The following is a 22,665-nucleotide window of genomic DNA, read 5'->3' on the forward strand; positions in this document are numbered from 1 at the left end:
TGCAATTTGAATCCTAAGTAAATGGACACTGTAATGGCATTGAACAGAACACTACAAAACAAAAAAGGTCCTACTTCCTGGATGGATTTTTCTCTGTTTTTTGCCTGTCAAATCAGTTCTGTTATACTCACAGACACGATTTTAAGAGTTTTGGAAACTTTTGAGCGTTTTCTATCCAAATCTACCAATTATATGCATATCCTATCTTCTGGGCAGGCAGTTTAATTTGGGCACGCTTTTCATCCAAAATTCCGAATGCTGCCCCCTACCCTAGAGAAGTTTTAAAAAGGATGCAGCTCAACGATGTATTCCCAATATCAGAACTGTGCAGAGAAAAGTTACATCTTGTCCCAAATAAATAAATAGATATGTGCTGACTACTACGAGACCCAATATAAGAAACATAAAGATGTGTCCTCTCCGGAAGGACTTTCTCACACATTTAAAGCTGCCAGAGCTATCGCGTGAACATAAGGAAATGATAGATGCCCCCATTACTAACTCTGAGATAGAAGCAGCCATTAGAAGCATGCAAAATGGGAAATGTCCGGGTGCTGATGGGTTCAGATCAGAAGCGTTCTTCATGAGGTTATAGAGCGCAATATATATCCAGATACTTGGTTTGAAGCAATCATCACCCTGTTAAAGAAGCCAGGTAAAGACCCACTAGACTGTGGTTCCCATAGACCGGTAAGTTTACCAAATTATGACTCTAAAATCCTAACAAAAATAATTGAGGAGGTAGTAAAACATTTTAGCAATCCAGATCAAACCGGGTTCATTAATTCAAAAGGTTAAGCAAATAAATGTTGTCTAGTTAATTTCCATGAAATCATATTTAAGCTGCACATTATGTCTTCTTAAGCCACCTGTCTATTTCACGTGTTTTCAGGCAATACATAAAACAGCCCAAAATTCCCCTATGGGGGTCACAAAGCATGAAGTGATGTTATAGATATATATATATAAATATATATATATATATATATATGCTATAGCTTGAGAGTTTACATTTATAAGCAATTCATTGCATGTATCAAACAATGAGCTGAGATCTGCCAGTATTTTTTCCTGTAAGAAAATGTTAGTAAATTAACATATTTTAAAGGCTTGATAGAATCATACATTTCCTAATCAATATTATGTTTTAGATATTCGGAGCAGAATCATATCCTAATCTCTAGGGTAAATATAAAAGCATTGTAAAATGTTCCAATATGTGTGAATATGTTCTTCTGGACCAGATTTAGGGAGTGTTGCCCAAAGGCATTCTTTTAGACTATCATTATCAAAGTTAGTAACTTATTTGTATAGCTAGATGACTTGATGTTCTCTTCATCTGACTAACAGCCCCTTTCTGCCTGTCTTTCTCCAGAATGTCCAGGATGACCACTCGGGATTGGTGGAGGGTGTACAAACGAGTGTGTGTCATGTTTTTCTGGTTGTAGTGACATTGACAGTGGTCCAGAGAGGGAGCATCGGCACTGGGGCTCCCTTCCAAATTGAGAGGCAGGCTCGCATGGAGGCTTCTTCAGAGGGAGGAGAGGATAGGGCCCTGCAGCAGAAGAAGGGTCTCTACCCAGTGACCAACACCTTTTGGAAGAACAGCAAGACCAAACAAGCTGAACCTGCGGCTGCCGCCACTGGCACCATGGAGGAGCCCAGTGTCATCCATGAGGGAGCTGGCTCCCAGACCTGGGACGTGTCCATTGCCAACTGCAGTGCCAACCTCAACTTTATCAACCAGGACTGGTTCAGGGGCCTGGAGGCCAACTTCAAGCAGTTCCTGCTGTACCGCCACTGTCGCTTCTTCCCCATGCTCATCAACCATCCGGAGAAGTGCTTGGGGGAGACTTACCTGCTCATGGTCATCAAGTCCATTGCCTCGCAGCACGATCGTCGTGAAGTGATCCGCAAGACGTGGGGCAAGGAGCAAGTGGTGGACGGCAAGAATGTGAAGAAGGTCTTCCTGCTGGGGACGGCGTCCAACGAAGCTGAGAAAGCCAACTATCAGAGGCTCCTGGAGTACGAGGACTACATCTACGGAGATATACTCCAGTGGGACTTCCAGGACAGCTTCTTCAACCTGACCCTCAAGGAGACGCACTTCCTCAAGTGGTTCTCCACCTACTGTGCCGACGTGCGCTACATCTTCAAGGGCGACGACGACGTCTTTGTCAGCGTGGAGAACATCTTTGAGTACCTGGAGGCCAGCGCCCATGTCAAGAACCTCTTCGTCGGCGACGTGCTCTTCAAGGCCAAGCCCATTCGCAAGAAGGAGAACAAGTACTACATCCCACAAGCGCTTTACAAGAAGACCTATTACCCTCCATATGCTGGAGGCGGTGGGTTCCTCATGGATGCACCCCTGGCCAGGAGGCTCTACTGGGCCTCAGACTCTCTAGAGCTATACCCCATCGATGACGTATTCCTGGGAATGTGTCTGTAAGTGCTGCAGGTCACGCCCATCAAGCATAATTCCTTTAAGACATTTGGCCTTGTCAAGAACAAGAAAAGTAAGCTTAACCAAGAACCCTGTTTCTTTAAAAGCATGATCGTGGTCCACAAGCTGCTGCCACCGGACCTCATACACATGTGGAACCTGGTGAATAGTAATCTCATCTGCTCGCAGAAAGTAGAGATCTTATAGTCTGTTGGGAATTTGGAATGCTACCTAGGTGAGGGGAGAAGAGAACCTCATAAGTTCGTTCTCGGGTAGGAACCCGGGGGAGGGGGCATCACAGTGGCGTGGAATCCTTCATTGTCGGTAGTAAATTATTTGGATATGTTTGAAAAGTTTAATTACTTTTAAATTATGTATATTCTGGTGGCATTTTGAAGGACTCTCAATGTCAGCAGGCACATTCAGAGACGCCAAACCAAGGGGCTTGAGGGAGTGGAAGACAGTGCTGCAGAGGACAGCGAGCTGCCTCACATTGTTACGCATCACTTTGACTGTGTACTGAATGTTCAACACCTTGTTAATTTGGACCAGGCTTTAATGTGAATGCACCAATTTGTAAGTCGCTCTGGATAAGAGCGTCTGCTAAATGACTTAAATGTAAATGTAAATGTAATGATACTGTAGTAACATGAACCTCATAAGATAGGAATAAACAAAGTGTCTCTACCTCACCAATGTAGTTTATAATGTCCCCTTCTCACATGGGTAGGTTTTTGAATAATATTTATTTCTAACCGATGGAGATATTTGTCAAGGCACCAATGTTTTGCAGGCATATTTCTGACTCACCACCTTGATTCGGTCTTATTTAGCAACATTTAAACTTCCATTTTTAACATTGGATAAAAGTAGAGACTGAGAGCTACAGAATGGTAAACATACACATCTTCAAGGGTTGATCCGCGTGTTGTGTACTAACTTGCCATCTACTTCCAGACATCTAAGTGAGATGGAACAGAGCACTGAACATTACTCGCCCTAGCAGAGCTGGTTATTTATGTTATCCAGAGCGTTGGTGACTGGAACTGTGCTGTCAGATTGTCAGTTCATGAATTCAGAGCGTTTCGCGTTCAGAGAGCAAATAAGTAGGGTTGTTCCAAAAGCTCTGACCTCGCAACGACAGTCAATTACCCAAGCTAACTGGCTAACATTGGCTAGCTACTTCCAGACACATAATGAGAGAACACTCCACTCTGACCATTTTACTCCCCTTAGCAGAGCTGGTTAGGAAGTTTTCATGTTATCCAGAGCGTTGGTGACTGTAACCGTGCTGCTGGCAACAAATGTCGGCAACGCTTTGTTGCCGACATTTACTGACACTGGACATATTCAACGGGGGTTGAGCATTCAAAAATTCCATCAGTTATTCCGTGCTTTGGCAAACTAAAACGAGATTACTTTTTAAAGAAATGTAGCTGGATAGCTAGCTAGGTAAACAATTAATCCCAGCGCATGACGTAACGTTAGTTAGCGAGCCAGCCAGCTAACCTTAACAAGCTAGCTAACAGTACAATAATTTGAAATTTAAAATACTTTGTCAAAATTAGTGTGGAAAGAAATTAAGAAATGTAAGAAATTAAGAAATGTAGCTAGCCAGCTAGCTAAACAATGGACCATAATCACAATTCATGACATTACTACCCTGAATGAATCTGCATGTAGCTAACCAACCAGGTTTTATGGCTATAACTTGGCAAGCAAATGTGTCTCAGATACAAAGAATAGCCATCTGTATTTACCTCAAATCTAAAACCACAATAGAAGCTAGCCAGAAGCTAGCCAGAAGCTAGCCAGAAGCTAGCCTGAAGCTAGCCAGAAGCTAACCAGAAGCTAGCCAGAAGCTAACCAGAAGCAGCCAGTTTACTGGCTAACGTTATTATTCAGCTAACCACGGTTTGTGGTCATCAGTATCCTTTAGCTCGAAAAGCTATCGCCAGTTTTGTACTATGCGACTCAGACCAGAACATACCGGACCTATTTTTCTCTCCATATCCCCAGATTTCAACCGCAAGTTCTGGACATTTACACCTGGATCTCGCAGCTAGCTAGCTGCTATCCGTGTGACTATTGGCTTACATCGATCCCGGAGCAAACATCAATTATTCCAGAGCTAGCCAGCTGAAGAGTTCCATCAGCCACTCCTGGGCTACAATCACCTATCCGGACCCGTTTTACTGCCGATGCGGAGCCCCACCGGGCGTTCCCGACTGGACTACTGACGTTATCTGCCCGAGGGAGTTATCCAACTGGCCCCTCCATCGTGACGTTACCTGAACGCCCATCCAGCTAATCGTTAGTTGTCTTATCGGCTGCTATCTGAATAGGTCTATCTATCGGACAATTTTTCTTGGGTCACTATATCTATTTTGCCAAATGGATTGATCCCCTCTACCACACGGAACTCCACTAATCTACCGTCGGAAACGAACGAGGTGGCTAAAATCAGACTTCCATCCCATGCTAGCTTGCTACCGATGGCTCTGCTAGCTGTCTGAATCGCCGTTACCCCAACCAACCTCACTACTCACTAGACCCTTATGATCACTCGACTAAGCATGCTTCTCCTTAATGTCAATATGCCTTGTCCATTGCTGTTCCGGTTAGTGTTTATTGGCTTATTTCACTGTAGAGCCGCTAGCCCTGCTCATTATACCTTATCCAACCTTTCAGTTCCACCACCCACACATGCGATGAAATCACCTGGTTTCAATGATGTTTCTAGAGACAATATCTCTCTCATCATCACTCAATACCTAGGATTACCTCCACTGTATTCACATCCTATCATACCTTTGTCTGTACATTATACCTTGAAGCTATTTTATCGCCCCCAGAAAACTCCTTTTACTCTCTGTTCCGGACGTTCTAGACGACCAATTCTCATAGCTTTTAAGCCGTACCCTTATCCTACTCCTCATCTGTTCCTCTGGTGATGTAGAGGTGAATCCAGGCCCTGCAGTGCTTAGCTCCACTCCTATTTCCCAGGCGCTCTCATTTGATGACTTCTGTAACCGTAATAGCCTTGGTTTCATGCATGTTAACATTAGAAGCCTGATCCCTAAGTTTGTTTTATTCTCTGCTTTAGCACACAATGCCAACCCGGATGTTCTAGCCGTGTCTGAATCCTGGCTTAGGAAGACCACCAAAAACTCTGAAATCTCCATTCCTAAATACAACATTTTCAGACAAGATAGAACGTCCAAAGGGGGCGGTGTTGCAATCTATTGCAAAGATAGCCTGCAGAGTTCTGTCCTACTATCTAGGTCTGTACCCAAGCAATTTGAACTTCTACTTTTAAAAATCCACCTCTCTAAAAACAAGTCTCTCACTGTTGCCGCCTGCTATAGACCACCCTCTGCCCCCAGCTGTGCTCTGGACACCATATGTGAGTTGATTGCCCCCCATCTATCTTCAGAGCTTGTGCTGCTAGTTGACCTAAACTGGGACATGCTTAAAACCTCTTACAGCTATCCCCCCCTTCTTTCAATTTCCGCCTGAAGACATACCCAAATCTAACTGCCTCTAGCTCAGGCCCAGAAGCAAGGATATGCATATTCTTGGTAGCATTTGAAAGAAAACACTCTGAAGTTTGTGTAAATGTGAATTGAATGTAGGAGAATATAACACAATAGATCTGGTTTAGATAATACAATGAAAAAACCATACATTTTTAATTTTTTATTGTTGTATCATCATCTTTAAAATGAACAAGATAAAACCAACATTCAGATATGAATATGGGGACAATTGCAGTGAAAAACATAAGAGGGCAACAGTACTTGTGCAAAGTTTCAGAATGATAACTTCCAAAATGAGTGTGCTACATGACATTTATCATGAAGTCACCCAGGTGTTCCACACAAGTAGCCCAAATGTACCCAAGTGGCCAAATTGGTGAAGGTATACATTTTGAAACAAATAACTATATACAAAATACCAAAATGGTATTCTAACACACCCCCCAAAAAAATGGAGGGGAAAAAAAGAAAAAAAACAATATGAAGAAAAAAAATATATACATTTACAAAATAACATGGGTAACTATTTACACACTTTCAATATTTGGAAGACCCTCAGTCCTCTATCAAATCAAATCAATTTATATAGCCCTTTGTACATCAGCTAATATCTCAAAGTGCTGTACAGAAACCCAGCCTAAAACCCCAAACAGCAAGCAATGCAGGTGTAGAAGCACGGTGGCTAGGAAAAACTCCCTAGAAAGGCCAAAACCTAGGAAGAAACCTAGAGAGGAACCAGGCTATGAGGGGTGACCCTCATTTTTATGTATGTGAATGACCCATAGCCTATGTTTTGTGTGTATATATATATATACATAAAAACACATACATAAAAACATACCCCCACCCACAATGTATAGCCAATGTGTACTTTACACATTTCATTACATTTTTATATATTGCAAATAAAATGTAAAAGCAATCACAAATAATATTTTATATTATTAATTCCAAACAACGGCATTAGCATGAGAAGAACTTACCAATCCAAAACAATGTCCTCTCCGTTCAAAAAATATGCTTCCATTTGAGTAATAGCTAACTAAGTAACTGCTAACTGGTCGCTAACTGAGTCCTCTTCCAAAAGCATATCTTTCTCACTTTCACGCTTCGTACATTTGTATATCTAGTCTTAGATTTAGCTTTCCCTGACTTATTCGCCATGATGTTCGATATATAAACAGCTGAAGATGCTCATTACCGAAATAGTGCTGTGCGTAACAAGCTTGACTCCTTCCAGTATGAATCTTCAATGGCGATAGACCGTCTTTACGCCAGAGTTTACTACATGGGTTGGTCTTCCAACACAGAAACATTACATATTGCCGTTTACCTCTGCTCATTGGCTATCTACCCAGCTAGATTTCAAGACGATCAGTGGTCATTGGGTTAAAATACAGTTAATCAACGAAACAGCGGTCATATAATTGGTGCACAATGAGTTCATTACTTGTTGTCTTCCAATCGGTTTCTATCGGTCAATACGTCCCGCGAAATGACCCATCAAGTATGGTTGTGTTACAAACAAACAGTAGATTGCAATGAAACCAAACATGACTGGATAAAGTCACGTTTAGTCTGTGTATTTACGTCGAATGTTTCGTCGAAAATTGAATGACACGGAATTCAATGAGGTAAGCGTTCACAAAATGTTTCGTGTTAGGCTATAAAAATGGATTTAACCGAACAAAAGACCATTCATTGTGTAACAATGAGCCTTGGGATTGCAAACAGAGCAAGATCTTCAAAGGTAAACGATTTATTTCATTGCAATTTGTGATTTTGTTACGCCTGTACTGGTTGAAATAGTATTTTGGTATGGGGCTCTGTGCTCAGATAATCGCATCGTATTCTTTCGCAGTAAATCCTTTTTTAAATCTGACAACGCAGTTGGATTAGCAAAATTCTAGTCTTTTGAACCATGTGATACACTTGTATTTTCAGGAATGTTTAATATGACTATTTATGTGGCGATCACCGTATGTTGTCGAATTTAAACCCGCTACCGGTATCCGTAGCACAGAGAAGTTAACACGCCATCCTACAATCTAAACTGGATGCCCTCAATCTCACACAAATTATCAATGAACCTACCAGGTACCACCCCAAAGCCGTAAACACGGGCACCCTCATAGATATCATCCTAACCAACTTGCCCTCTAAATACACCTCTGCTGTTTTCAACCAAGATCTCAGCGATCACTGCCTCATTGCCTGCATCCGTAATGGGTCAGCGGTCAAACGACCTCCACTCATCACTGTCAAACGCTCTCTGAAACACTTCAGCGAGCAGCCCTTTCTAATTGACCTGGCCGGGGTATCCTGGAAGGAAATTGATCTCATCCAGTCAGTAGAGGATGCCTGGTCTTTTTTTATTTTATTTTAATTGTTTTTTTTTTAAATATTTTATTTATTTATATACATATATATATATATATATATATTTTTAAATGCCTTCCTCACCATCTTAAATAAGCATACCCCATTCAAGAAATTTAGAACCAGGAACAGATATAGCCCTTAGGTTCTATCCAGACCTGACTGCCCTTAACCAACACAAAAACATCCTATGGCGTTCTGCATTAGCATCGAACAGCCCCCGTGATATGCAACTTTTCAGGGAAGCTAGAAACCAATATACACAGGCAGTTAGAAAAGCCAAGGCTAGCTTTTTCAAGCAGAAATTTGCTTCCTGCAACACACACTCAAAAAAGTTATTGGACACTGTAAAGTCCATGGAGAATAAGAACACCTCCTCCCAGCTGCCCGCTGCACTGAGGACAGGAAACACTGTCACCACCGATAAATCCACTATTATGGAGAATTTCAATAAGCATTTTTCTACGGCTTGCCATGCTTTCCACCTGGCTACCCCTACCCCGGTCAACAGCACTGTACCCTCCACAGCAACTCGTCCAAGCCTTTCCCATTTCTCCTTCTCCCAAATCCGGTCAGCTGATGTTCTGAAAGAGCTGCAAAATCTGGACCTCTACAAATCAGCCGGGCTAGACAATCTGGACCCTTTCTTTCTAAAATGATCTGCCGAAATTGTTGCAACCCCTATTACTAGCCTGTTCAACCTCTCTTTCGTGTCGTCTGAGATTCCCAAAGATTGAAAAGCAGCTGCAGCCATCCCCCTCTTCAAAGGGGGGGACACTCTTGACCCAAATTGCTACAGACCTATATCTCTCCTACCCTGCCTTTCTAAGGTCTTCGAAAGCCAAGTCAACAAACAGATTACCGACCATTTCGAATCCCACCATACCTTCTCTACTATGCAATCTGGTTTCAGAGCTGGTCATGGGTGCACCTCATCCACGCTCAAGGTCCTAAACGATATCCTAACCGCCATCGATAAGAAACAATACTGTGCAGCCGTATTCATTGACCTGGCCAAGGCTTTCGACTCTGTCAATCACCACATCCTCATCGGCAGACTCGATAGCCTTGGTATCTCAAATGATTGCCTCGTCTGGTTCACCAACTACATCTCAGATAGAGTTCAGTGTGTCAAATCGGAGGGCCTGTTGTCCGGGCCTCTGGCAGTCTCTATGGGGGTGCCACAGGGTTCAATTCTTGGACCGACTCACTTCTCTGTATACATCAATGATGTCGCTCTTGCTGCTGGTGAGTCTCTGATCCACCTCTATGCATACGACACCATTCTGTATACCTCTGGCCCTTCTTTGGACACTGTGTTAACAACCCTCCATACGAGTTTCAATGCCATACAACTCTCCTTCCGTGGCCTCCAATTGCTCTTAAATACAAGTAAAACTAAATGCATGCTCTTCAACCGATCGCTGCCTGCAACTGCCAGCCCGTCCAACATCACCACTCTGGACGGTTCTGACTTAGAATATGTGGAAAACTACAAATACCTAGGTGTCTGGTTAGACTGTGATCTCTCCTTCCAGACTCACGTCAAACATCTCCAATCCAAAGTAAAATCTGGAATTGGCTTCCTATTTCGCAACAAAGCATCCTTCACTCATGCTGCCAAACATACCCTTGTAAAACTGACCATCCTACCGATCCTCGACTTTGGCGATATAATTTACAAAATAGCCTCCAATACCCTGCTCAATAAACTGGATGCAGTTTATCACAGTGCCATCCGTTTTGTCACCAAAGCCCCATATTTTACCCACCACTGCGACCTGTACGCTCTCGTTGGCTGGCCCTCGCTTAATACTCGTCACCAAACCCACTGGCTCCAGGTTATCTACAAGACCCTGCTAGGTAAAGTCCCCCCTTATCTCAGCTCGTTGGTCACCATAGCAGCACCCACCTGTAGCACGCGCTCCAGCAGGTATATCTCTCCGGTCACCCCCAAAAACAATTCTTCCTTTGGCCGCCTCTCCTTCCAGTTCTCTGCTGCCAATGACTGGAATGAACTACAAAAATCTCTGAAGCTGGAAACACTTATCTCCCTCACTAGCTTTAAGCACTAGCTGTCAGAGCAGCTCAGATTACTGCACCTGTACATAGCCCAAACAATTTAGCCCAAACAACTACCTCTCCCCCTACTGTATATATTTATTTTGCTCCTTTGCACCCCATTATTTCTATCTTTACTTTGCACATTCTTCCACTGCAAATTTACCATTCCAGTGTTTTACTTGCTATATTGTATTTACTTCGCCACCATGGCCTTTTTTTTGCCTTTACCTCCCTTATCTCACCTCATTTGCTCACATTGTATATACTTTTTTTTTTCTACTGTATTATTGACTGCATGTTTGTTTTACTCCATGTGTAACTCTGTGTTGTTGTATGTGTCGAACTGCTTTATCTTGGCCAGGTCGCAATTGTAAATGAGAACTTGTTCTCAACTTGCCTACCTGGTTAAAGAAAGGTGAAATAAAAAACAGATTTTTTTTCTGTATACTGTGTTTGTCCATGGATTTGAATGTGCTGATATACTTGACATGAATTGATTGAGGGTTTACATTGAAACTGTGAAACAAATAAACTACTGCTGATACATGTATGATGTGATGTTAATTTAATAACCCTGCAGACAAGAGGTGCACAACAAAGTGTTTGATGTGTAATTAACTTCTTATGGCTGCAGTCCAACACCGGTACACTTATGACAACAGCCAGCTCAAAGTGCAGGGCGCGAAATTCAAACGATATTTTTTTTAAATATTTAACTTTCACACATTAACAAGTCCAATACAGCATATGAAAGGTACACATCTTGTGAATCCAGCCAACATGTCCGATTTTTAAATGTTTTACAGGGAAGACACAATATGTTAATCTATTAGCTAACCACGTTAGCAAAAGACACCACTTTTTTTACTCCGCCAGTTTTTTACTCCATCAGTAGCTATCACAAATTCGTCCAAATAAAGATATAAATAGCCACTAACCAAGAAACAACTTCATCAGATGACAGTCTGATAACATATTTATTGTATAGCATATGTTTTGTTAGAAAAATGTGCATATTTCAGGTAAAAATCATAGTTTACATTGCAGCTACAATCAGAAATTGCACCGAAAGCAGACAGAATAATTACAGACACCAACACCAAATTACTAAAAACTCATCATAAAACATTTCTGAAAAATACATAGTGTACAGCAATTGAAAGACAGGCATCTTGTGATTCCAGACAATATTTTCAATTTATCAAGTGCTTTACAGCGAAAACACAATAGAGCGTTATATTAGCTTACCACAATAGCCAAAAACACAAGCAATTTCCCAGTAGCAAAAGTTAGCGATCGTAACAAACCAGCAAAAGATATATCATTTTTGACAAACCTTGATTTTCTTCATCAGATGACAGTCCTATAACATCAGGTTATACATACACTTATGTTTTGTTCGAAAATGTGCATATTTAGAGCTGAAATCAGTGGTTACACATTGTGCTAACTTAGCTACTTTTTCCACAACGTCTAAACAGCAACGATATTTTTCTGACACACATATTCTGACCAAATAGCTATTCATAAACATAAGTAAAAAATACATGTTGTATAGGAAATTATAGATCCATTAGTTCTTAACTTCTTGATGATAGGGTGCAGAATTTTCACTTAGGGAAAAATAGCGTGCGCAATTTCAACTTCGTGCTACTCATCCCCAGAATATAAGATATGCATATTATTAGTAGATTTGGATAGAAAACACTCTAAAACTGTTTGAATCATATCTGTAAGTATAACAGAACTTATATAGCAGTCAAAACCCTGAGGACTAACTTTTTTATTGTTAAGTTCCTCTATGTTCAATGGATTGTTTTGGGCAAACCAGAATTCTAATCAGTAAATGCGCAGTTTCTACTGCTTCCACTGGATGTCGCCATTGTATGGAAAATGGTTAAGGTTTTTTCTTAGTGAGGTGAACAAGATATTGACCCGGAAGTGGAGGGACGTCGTTTGTTTATGTTTGAGATTTGGGCAAGACATGAAAAGTTCCGTGAGTTTGTTGATATCCTGTATTGAAAACAGATTGACCTGTCTTCAATTTGATCGATTATTAACGTTTACAAATACCTTAAGCTGTATTACAAAAGTACTTTGAAATGTTTTGGCAAAGTTTAGAGGTAATTTTTTTTAGATATTGTGTCGTGATTTTGTTCAAATTGAACGCTGTTTTTCCTGGTACAACGGCGCCAAATAAATGGACAATTTGGATATATATGGATGGAATTAATCGAACAAAAGGACCATTTGTGATGTTTATGGGACATATTGGAGTGCCAACAAAAGAATCTCGTCAAAGGTAATGCATGTTTTATATTTTATATTAGCGTTTTGAGTAGCGCTAGCATGGTTGAAATAGGCTACACTCTCTTGTTTACATTGGGCTATCATCAGATAATAGCATCTTATGCTTTCGCCGAAAAGCCTTTTTGAAATCTGACATGTTGGCTGGATTCACAACGAGTGTAGCTTTAATTTGATATCTTATATGTGTGATTTAATCAAGTTTAATTTTATATAATTTTTTTGAATTTGGCGCTCTACATTTTGACATGGCTGTTGGGATGCAAGCGTCCCATCTATCCCAGAGAGGTTAATGAAATCGCAGTGTTAGAATTCTAAAAAATAACTTCATTACGACATCCAGCTTCGGTATAGCTGAGTACCCCAAAGTTGGGCGCTCACGACAAATTCACATGCACGACAGATATATGAATTAGCATCATAAAATGTTTCTTACTTTTGGTGATCTTCCAACAGAATGTTGTAGAAGGTGTCCTTTGTCAAGAACAGTCGTTGTTTGGATTTAGAACGTTCATTTTCCCTCTCGATTTAGCACGCGCACTTGCCAAGTGGCACAAAGCTCTCCAAGTCAACAAACAGAAGAGAACGGAACACGGCAAAACTCCCGAACTCACTTTTATAATAGGGCGAAATAGTCCCCGATTGCAGATCCTAGGGCTTCCACTAGATGTCCACAGCCTTTAGAAAGAGTTTCAGGCTGGCTTTTGGAAAAATTAGGCAGAAGTTGTAGTTTTTCTAAGTGGCTCCCATTTTGGCTGTAGTGTTTTCAAGCGCATGGCCGAGAGCGCTTTCTTTTTGTTTATCTCCGGTAAAGACAATAACGATTCTCTGTCTTAAATTTGATTGTTTATTTGCGTATTAGGGTACCGAAGGATTGATTAAAAACGTTGATTGACTTGTTTGGATAAGTTTATTAGTAACGTTTGGGATTCATTTTGTGTGCATTTTGACGTAGGGAAACCGAGTGGATTATTGACTGAAGAGCGCCAGCTAAACTGAGTTTTTATGGATATAAAGAAGGAATTTATCGAACAAAAGGAACATTTGTAATGTAACTGAGACCTTTGGAGTGCCAAAAGAAGAAGATCTTCAAAGGTAAGGCATATATTATATCGCTATTTCTGACTTTCGTGTAGCAACTCCCTGGTTGAAAATGATTTGTTATGCATTTGTGTGCTGGGCACTGTCCTCAGATAATCTCATGGTTTGCTTCGCCGTAAAGCTTTTTTGAAATCTGACACCTTAAGAGCGTAGTGCATGCCAATGCTACAAGCACATTATTCATTTCAAATTTATAAGTTAAAACCTGAAGCACCACCCCCCCCCCCCCCCCATGACCAGAGAAAACCCTCTCAACACAACAGCTTCCCCAAGGGCCTGAGAGCAAAGGAAGTAAAAAATATTAAAATAGGTATATATACAGTATACACTGAGTGTACAAAATGTTAAGAACACCTTCCTAATATTGAGTTGCACCCCCCTTTCGCTCAGACAGGCTTCAATTCATCGGGGAATGAACTCTACAAGGTGTTGAAAACATTCCACAGGGATGCCGGCCCATGTTGACTCCAATCCTTCCCACAGTTGTGGCAAGTTGGCTGGATGTCCTTTGCGTGGTGGACCATTCTTGATACACACAGGAAACTGTTGAGCATGAAAAACCCAGCAGCGTTGCAGTTATTGACACCAACCACTTCGCCTGGCACCTACTACCATACCCCGTTCAAAGGTACTTTAAACTTTTGTCTTGCCTATTCACCCTCCGAATGGCACACATATACAATCTATGTCTCAAGGCTTAAAAATCCTTCTTTAAAACTTCTACTTGGTCACAATCCCGGATCCGGGAGCACCCTCATCAGTAAAAAAGCTGACTAGTATTGCCTAGCATAGCGCCACAAGTAAATACTAGCATCTAAATATCATGAAATCACAAGTCCAAGACACCAGATGAAAGATACACATCTTGTGAATCCAGCCATCATTTCCGATTTTTAAAATGTTTTACAGGGAAAACACAATATGTATTTCTATTAGCTAACCACGATAGCAAAAGACCCAACCGCATATTTTCACAATTTTTTTACTGCATAGGTAGCTATCAGGAATTCGACCAAATAAAGATATAAATAGTCACTAACCAAGAAACAACTTAATCAGATGACAGTCTGATAACATATTTATTGTATAGGATATGTTTTGTTTGAAAAATGTGCATATTTCAGGTATAAATCATAGTTTTACATTGCAGTAGTCTCACCAAAGCAGCTAGAATAACTACAGAAACCAACGTGAAATACCTAAATACTCATCATAAAACATTGATGAAAAATACACGGTGTACAGCAAATGAAAGACAAACATCTTGTGAATCCAGCCAATATTTCAGATTTTTTAAGTGTTTTACAGTGAAAACACAATATAGCATTATATTAGCTTACTACAGTAGCCTACCACACAGCCGCATTCATTCAAGACACGTTAGCGATAGCGAATAAACCAGCAAAATATATTACTTTTTTCACTAACCTTCTCAAACTTCATCAGATGACAGTCCTATAACATCATATTACACAATACATATATGGTTTGTTCAAAAATGTGCATATTTAGCGGCACAAATCGTGGTTGAACAATGTGAATACGTAGTGAAAATGCAGAAATATTGTCCGGAGAAATCTTGGAGAGGCACCTGTTCTAATCAAATAACTAATCATAAGCTTTACAAAAAAATACATGTTGGACAGCAAATTAAAGATAGACTAGTTCTTAATGCAACCGCTGTGTTAGATTTTTAAAATTAACTTTAGTACGACTTACAGCTTACGTTAGAGCGATACAGCACCCAAAATCAGCGCCCAAATTATATCTAAACATTTTCGACAAAAATACGAGAAAACATCATAAATCGTTCCTACTATTTGATTAGCTTCCATCAGAATCTTGTACAAGTTGTCCTTTGGCCAGAATAATCGTTGCTCGGTTGTAGAATGTCGTTTTCATCTGTAGAACGCTAGCCAACGTTAGCCATGCGGCACAGAAGTGTCCAAATCCCCAGAACGCATCACAAGGAAAATACCGAAAATCGGAATAAACTTATATAAACTGATATAAGTCGGTTTAATATAACTAGTTGATGATGTTTTTAACACATATATCGAATAAAATCGGAGCCGGATATATCTAAGGCCTATAACGACAGCTTTTCAGAACGCAATCCAGGTGACCGATTCACACCACGGTGAAGAAATGAAAGAGTGGTCGCATCATTCCAACAGGTCTTATTCGGCCTCAGATAAAGCTATACACCCCATTCCAATTCTCACTGTCTACTGACATCTAGGGGAAGGTGTATGCAGTGCATGTCGACCCATAGATTACATGCAAATGAATAAACTGACCCTGGAACAGAGCCCTCGATTTCAGATTTCTCACTTCCTGCCAGGAAGTTTGCTGCAAAATGAGTTCTGTTTTACTCACAGATATAATTCAAACAGTTTTAGAAACTAGAGAGTGTTTTCTATCCAATAGTAATAATAATATGCATATTGTACGAGCAAGAATTGAGTACGAGGCAGTTTAATTTGGGAACGACTTTTTACAAAATGAGAACAGCGCCCCCCTATTGAGAAGTCTCCCCCCCTTAATTTACAATGATTGAAGTGGATTTAACAAGTGACATCAATAATGGATCATTACTTTCACCTGGAGTCACCTGGTCAGTCTATGTCATGGAAAGAGTTTTTAATGTTTTGTACACTCAGTGTATTTTTTTTTTTTACACTAAATATACAAAAGTATGTGGACACCTTGAAGTTAGTGTATTCAGCTATTTCAGCCACACCCGTTGTTGACAGGTGTATAAAATTGAGCACACATCCATGTAATCTCCATAGACAAACATTGGCAGTAGAATGGCCTTACTGAAGAGCTCATTGACTTTTGACATGGCACCGTCATAGGATGCCACCTTTCCAACAAGTCAGTTCGTCAAATGTATGCCCTGCTAGTGATACCCCAATCAACCCTAAGTGCTGTTATTGTGAAGTTGAAACGTATAGGCGCAACAACGGCTTAGCTACAAAGTGGTAGGCCACACAAGCTCACAGAACGGGACTGCCATGTGCTGAAGCGTGTAGTGCATAAAAATCGCATGTCCTCAGTTTCAAGACTCACTACCGGGTTCCAAACTGATCTGGAAGGAATGCCAGCACAAGAACTGTTCGTCTGGAGCTTAATTTAAAATAGGTTTCCATTGTTGAGCAGGCGCACACAAGCCTAAGATCACCATGCGCAATGCCAAGAATCGCCTGGAGTGGTGTAAAGCTCGCCGCCATTGGACCTTGGAGCAGTGGAAATGCGTTCTCTGGAGTGTTGAATCATGCTTCACCATCTGGCAGTCCGATGGACAAATCTGGGTGTGGTGGATGTCAGGAGAACACTACCTGCCCCAATAGTGCCAACCGTAAATTTTGGTGGAGGAGGAATGATGGTAAGGAGCTGTTTTTCATGGATCGGTCCAGTGAAGGGAAATCTTAATGCTACAGCATACAATGACATTCCAGGTGATTCTGTGCTTCCAACTTTATGGCAACAATTTGGGGAAGGCCCTTTCCTGTTTCAGCATGACAATGCCCCCAAGCACAAAGCGAGGTCCATACAGAAATGGTTCTTCCAACATCTAGTGGAAAGCCTTCCCAGAAGAGTGGAGGCTGTTCTTACAGCAAAGGGGGACCAACTCCATATTGATGCCCATTATTTTGGAATGAGAGGTTCGACAAGCAGGTGTCCATATACTTTTAGTGTATTTTTCAGAGGATGCTGGTGGGAGGAGATTTGGGAGGATGTGCTCATTGAAATAGCTGAAATTGAATAAATGGAACGGAGTCAAACATGTGGTTTCCATTTGTTTGATGTGTTTGATACCGTTCTATTGATTCCATTCTAGCCATTACAATGAGCCTGTTCTCCTATACTGTAGCTCCTGGTGGCGAAGGATATCATTGCTACTTAATGCGGATCCAAGTTCAGATTTGGCGTAAGGTTAGCTGGAAGTTTCTGACTGATCTTAGGTCTGTAGTGATTTGCCAAACACAGACATATATGCACACAGTCTTGTAACCTTAACCTTTTTTAAACTGACTATTGTATTTGTGGATTAAATCTCACTTTATTAGTATAATGAGTAATCCAGGAATGTCACAAGTTAATTGAAATGAGAAAAATGGCTACAATGGCTACAAATAATGGCTAAATTGCTTCAGGACACGAAGGGTCCTCCCCTCCATTTCCTGTAGCCCGCGATCAAGTCCTTGGTTTTACTAACATTGAGGGAGAGGTTGTTGTCCCGGCACCACACTGCCAGGTCACTGACCTCCTCCCTTTCGGCTGTCTCATCGTTGCCACTGATCAGGCCTACCACTGTTGTGTTGTCAGCAAACTTGATGATGGTGTTGGAGTAGTGCATGGCCACGCAGTACTAGGTGAACAGGGAGTACATGAGGGGACTAAGCACACAGAGCACGAAATTCAAATTACAGTATTATAAATATTTCACTTTCATAAAATCACAAGTGTAATACATCAAAATAAAGCTTAACTTATTGTTAATCCAGCCGCTGTATCAGATTTCAAAAAGGCTTCACCGCGAAATCAAACCATGCGATTATCTGTGGACAGCGAAAAGGACAGAGAAAAACACCAAAGATCACGCTCTCATTCACACACTTGGAAACACTACAGCCAAAATGGAAGCCACCTAGAAAAACTACAATTTCTTGCTCATTTTTCTACAAACCAGCCTGAAACTCTTTCTAAATACTGTTGACATCTAGTGGAAGCCCTAGGAACTGCAATCTGGGAGGACTTGGCCTTATTATAAAAGTGAAAGCCATTGAAAATTGTGGTAGGCTAAAATCTTTTTTTTTTTGGGATGGTTTATCCTCTGGGTTTTGCCTGTTCCGTTATACTCACAGACATAATTTTACTGGTTTTAGAAACTTTAGAGTGTTTTCTATCCAACTCTAACAATTATATGCATACCCTTGCTTCTGGGCCTGAGTAACAGGCAGTTTACTTTCGGCACGCTTTTCATCCAGCCGTCAAAATACTGCCCCCTACCCAAGAGAGGTTAATGTGTTTGAGCCAATCAGTTGTGTTGTGAGAGGGTAGGTGTGGTATACAGAAGATAGCCCTGTTTGGTTAAAGACCAAGTCCATATTATGGCAAGAACAGCTCGAATAAGCAAACAGAAATGATAGTTCATCATATCATCATATCACTTTAAGTTATGAATGTCAGTCAATCCAGAACATTTCAAGAACTTTTAAAGTTTCTCAGGTGCTGTCGCAAAAACTATCAAGCACTATGAGGAAACTGGCTGTCATGAGGACCACCACAGGAAATGAAGAACCAAAGTTACCTCTGCTGCAGAGGATAAGTTCATTAGATTCACCAACCTCAGCAAGTGCAGCCAAAATAAATGCTTCAAGGAGTAAGTAACAAGTAACAAACAAGTAACAAAGTAACAAACACATCTCAAGTTCAACTGTTCAGAGGAGATTGCGTGAATCAGGCCTTCATGGTCAAACTGCTGCAAAGAAACCACTACTACAGGACACCAATAATAATAAGAGACTTGCTTTGTCCAAGAAACAGGAGCAATGGAGATTAGACCGGTGGAAATCTGTCCCTTGGTCTGATAAGTCCAAATTTGAGGTTTTTGGTTCCAACTACCGTATCTTTTTGAGACGCAGAGTAGATAAACGGATGATCTTCACATGTGTGGTTTCCACCGTAAAGCATGGAGGAGAAGGTGTGATGTGTGTGAGTGCTTTGCTGGTGACACTGTCTGGGATTTATTTAGAATTCAAGGCACACTTGACCAGCTTGGCTACCACAGCATTCTACAGTGATATGTCATCCCATCTGGTTTGCGATTAGTGGGACAATCATCTGTTTTGACCCAACACACTTCCAGGCTGTGTAAGGGCTATTTGACAGTTTTATTTTACCTTTATTTAACTAGGCGGGTCAGTTAAGACAGTGATAGATTGCTGCATCAGATGACTTGGCCTTCATAATCACCCAACCTCAACCCAAATGAGATGGTTTGAGTTGGACCACAGAGTGAAGGAAAAGCAGCCAACAAGTGCTCAGCATATGTGGGAACTTCAAGACTGTTGGAAAAGCATTCCAGGTGAAGCTGGTTGAGAGAATGCCACGAGTGTGCAAAGCTGTCATCAAGGCAAAGAGTGGCTATGTAGAAAAATCCTTGAATGAGTAGGTGTGTCCAAACTTTTGACTGGTACTGTAGCTATTCCTCTTATACAGGTGGGTGAAAACATTGTAAACTATAGATCTGTTGGGACGGTATGCAAATTGGGCTGGGTCTAGGGTGGCTGGGATAATGGGGTTGATGTGTGCCATAACCATTCTTTCAAACCACTTCATGATTACAGATGTGAGTGCTACAGAGTGCCACAGTCATTGTGGCATGAATCCTTAGAGCTCTTGGGAACAGGAATGATTGTGGTCAGTTTAAAATGTGGAGATTACAGACTGGGACAAGAAGAGTTTGAAAATGATGGTGAATATGTCTGCCAGCTATTCTGCGCATGCTCTGAGAACGTGGACTAGAATACCGGTGACCAGTACCACAAGCAACATTAAGTTGCCCCGATTCCTCCCTCTAATTGGGGAATGTTTGCAATTGTTTTGTTTTCTGGGTCAGGGAAATGCAATAAATTAAGAGGACTCAATGTTTTTTGAAAGATGAGACGCTGAGGATTATAATAAAGACCGCTTTGATGTCATACAAACAAGCCAAACATCCGTGAGTTCAAATGTGCACTTCACATTTCCATATCATACAACTCATGTCATACACAGTGTCATGGTTTATGATCACTATGTTTGATGTACAGTTACGAGATGACATCATGTTTATCTATTGTGAAGAAAATTTGCCGCGGACACACACCTGAATGCACGCATGACTCCTTTCTATGCGCACCAAAATGACGATCTGTTTCTCTGAATTGGCCTGTGAAAGCATAACACTGTAATATTGTATTTTATAACTTAGTTAGTCATGTTGGCAATAGAACAAGCTTTCAAATGATGCCCACCTGACCCAGAAGGCCATTTACAATGGGGCATTTTTTGGATTGTTTACAATTGGACATTTTGTTACACATTTCCTTGCTGCTGCTAAATGATGATCTATCAATTTAAGTGAAGAGGATTGGAGTGTATTCACAGTAACAATTCCTAGATGGAGATGACATGGGCTTGCCTGAGTAACAACACCTGTGATGTCCTGAATAACAGGGAAAATTTCAGACCAAAAAGACTGGATTTTCAGACATTGACAAAATATATTTGATTTTGTACCTATTTGTCCACACTGCCTCCAACACATAGCGGACATTCCTTTTTTTATTTTATTAAGTTCATCAGGGCTCATAAAAAAAGATGGAGTACTTTGAATTGAAACTCCCTTGTTTGGTTACATGTAGTGGCTTTAAATAGTGTTTTCCAAATGTTCACCCAGCTCCCCACTGATATCTGCACCTGTAATTCAAGCTGCCATGAGTTCCTAAGATTATCTCAAGATAACATGTGCATGTTAAGGATATTGTAATAAAAATGTAAAACAGTTCCAATGTTTTCCCCTTGATAAAGTGATTCAATCATCTCGTCAATCGGCTAAGTCATTTTTGTAACAATCCTTTTTTAACAATGAATTGCCTTAGTTGAAGGTACCTATAACAATTTGTTCGGGATATAATGAATTCCTCCTTGAAATGCTAAAAAAATGTAGCCTTTGAATAGTTCAGAAACTCTATAAAGCCCTCTCCCTTCCCATTCCCTAAATCCTTGGAAAGGCTGGGTTGTGAAATATAGGCGAGTGTCTAGAAATGTCATTACTCAGTTAATATTGGCGTTGAACTTCCCTCCATGTTTTCAAAATAAGAGTATTAATTGGGTTTTGTTTAATGAATCTGCTAACTTCTGACATTTTTTACCGAAGCCAGAAAAACAGGCGAAGGGTTACAAAAATAGCTCTAGTTACAGATTGGTAGACCCGATTTGAAATCCGACTTGTTGCTTGAAAAGCAGAAGAGTAGGGCTAGATTTAATATAGAAAACATTGTTTTCTGTAAAATGTTGGGAAAGGGGTCAAAACGTCAGTTGTTTGTGAAAGTTGTTTTGAATTTAATGAATCTGCTAACTTCTGACATTTTTTACTGAAGCCAGAAAAACAGGCGAAGGGTTACAAAAATAGCTCTAGTTACAGATTGGTAGACCCGATTTGAAATCCGACTTGTTGCTTGAAAAGCAGAAGAATAGGGGTAGATTTTATATAGAAAACATTGTTTTCTGTAACATGTTGGGAAAGGGGTCAAAACGGCAGTTGTTTGTGAAAGTTTAAAAAACACATGGTAGTGCATTTAGTAAAACTGCTGTAACGTAAGTTCCATACTGAATAAACCTTCTCCGCATTTGACAAGCAGAGAAGTAGAGGGAAGTTTTAATCCAATATATTTTTGTCAAACTCTTTGGTTTAGTGGTCAAAATGATAGTTGTTTTGAATTTAATGAATCTGCTAACTTCTGACATTTTTTACCGAAGCCAGAAAAACAGGCGAAGGGTTACAAAAATAGCTCTAGTTACAGATTGGTAGACCCGATTTGAAATCCGACTTACATTTACATTTAAGTCATTTAGCAGACGCTCTTATCCAGAGCGACTTACAAATTGGTGCATTCACCTTGTCAATCAATCAATCAATCAATTTTATTTTATATAGCCCTTCGTACATCAGCTAATATCTCGAAGTGCTGTACAGAAACCCAGCCTAAAACCCCAAACAGCTAGTAATGCAGGTGTAGAAGCACGGTGGCTAGGAAAAACTCCCTAGAAAGGCCA

At 40.7% G+C, this 22,665-nt stretch overlaps 1 pseudogene; it reads left to right on the forward strand.

Moving 5' to 3' along the window:
- Positions 1–1,385: 1,385 nt before the first annotated feature.
- On the forward strand, positions 1,386–2,650 carry LOC129869298 (UDP-GlcNAc:betaGal beta-1,3-N-acetylglucosaminyltransferase 7-like; annotated as a pseudogene).
- The last annotated feature ends 20,015 nt before the right edge of the window (positions 2,651–22,665 follow it).

Source organism: Salvelinus fontinalis, chromosome 14 (genome assembly GCF_029448725.1).
Source record: "Salvelinus fontinalis isolate EN_2023a chromosome 14, ASM2944872v1, whole genome shotgun sequence".
NCBI classification, from domain to species: Eukaryota; Metazoa; Chordata; class Actinopteri; order Salmoniformes; family Salmonidae; genus Salvelinus; species Salvelinus fontinalis.